Raw genomic sequence first — 1,438 nt, forward strand, 5'->3', positions numbered from 1 at the left:
TGTGATTGGCTGCTTAGAAATTAAGTGTTAATGAGCAGTTGGACAGGTGTACCTAATAAAGTGGCCGGTGAGTGTATTTTAACAGTTATTTTCAGGTTTTATTTTAAGGGCCTTTTATAGAGCCCATGACTTGGTGCTCTTTGGATGTTTTTATAAAGGTCTTAGTGGTCCCTACTGTATCTAAAGTCTCTTTTATATACCCCTTAGTGGGTCCCAATGGTCTGGGGTAAACTAAGCGCTTTTTAACTGGGCACTGACTTATCTGCATATACACACCACATATATTCCAGTGCACACAGAGCGAGTTACAAATCAGCAAACTTCCTCTTGATTTGCAACTAACGTTAGCGTAGCTTTGGTTGGTGCTACCGAACGCTGGACTAAACATTTTTTGGCAATCAACTTGTTCTAATCAACTTTGATAAGGTAAAAACAGTGAAGGGTCAAATGTTAAGACATAAACACAGACAACACTGAAAATAAAATTCACAGCTATTTAAATGTACACACAGCATTGTCGGGTCGGCGTGTATCTTCTATTTTAAAATAAATGGGACCATAATGTACAAATGAATCATGCTTTATTGAATAAGACTTAAAACTAGCGGTTAAGACCATACACATGTTAGGGAAATGTTTACTGAGGTAATAAATCAAGTGAGAAGAAGGGTCCATATCAAATATAGACTTATGCAATCAGACTTTCTTTTGGAGCCAGTGGGAGCCTGTTGGAAATAGAACGGATAGAACCAGAGACAGTAGAATCAAAGCCTGTCTTATTAGAAATTATTAGGTAGAATTCACTGAATCCTTAACAACTGTTACTGTCCATGTTCAGGCCAGGCCAAGGAAAATCTGATCAATGAGGAAAAAAGAAAGGACGACCCTTAATATCAATGTGCCAAGCCTGTAGCTTTTGACATGTATTTGATTGTAGGCCTAATAAAGCATCTTTAGTTTTCAAAAGTTATTTTTCCAGTGCTGGAGCTTTAACTTTATTTCTCTTAAGACTCAAACTTCATTCTGTGCTTATTTTTCCTGAGATTTCAACTTTATTCAGCACTTCATTCACTTCCATTTTATCTGCTGTTTTCACTTAATTTAGTATTTCAACTACTATAATTCAAGCATATTATAACTTGGATTTTACACACTATGAGGCCAACTAGAAGGCATTAATGAGCTTCTGCAGTATCAGAATGTATTTCAAATACATTTTTTTCAATTTTTTGTTTGCGACATAGGCCTACTCTCCGTTTTATAAAATACCCATAAATAACGCATATCTGTGTATGTTTCTTAAACCAGCGTTCGTAAAGATGGGCTACTATGAAATGTTCTACGAGAATGGGATAGTTTCGTCCAGTAGCAGGTGGTGTGAAGCAGCCCAGGTGGCAGCATGGTCGGCTGGCTGGTGCACAGACGGACCTATCAGACA

Source organism: Etheostoma cragini, chromosome 19 (assembly GCF_013103735.1).
Source record: "Etheostoma cragini isolate CJK2018 chromosome 19, CSU_Ecrag_1.0, whole genome shotgun sequence".
Classification (NCBI taxonomy): domain Eukaryota; kingdom Metazoa; phylum Chordata; class Actinopteri; order Perciformes; family Percidae; genus Etheostoma; species Etheostoma cragini.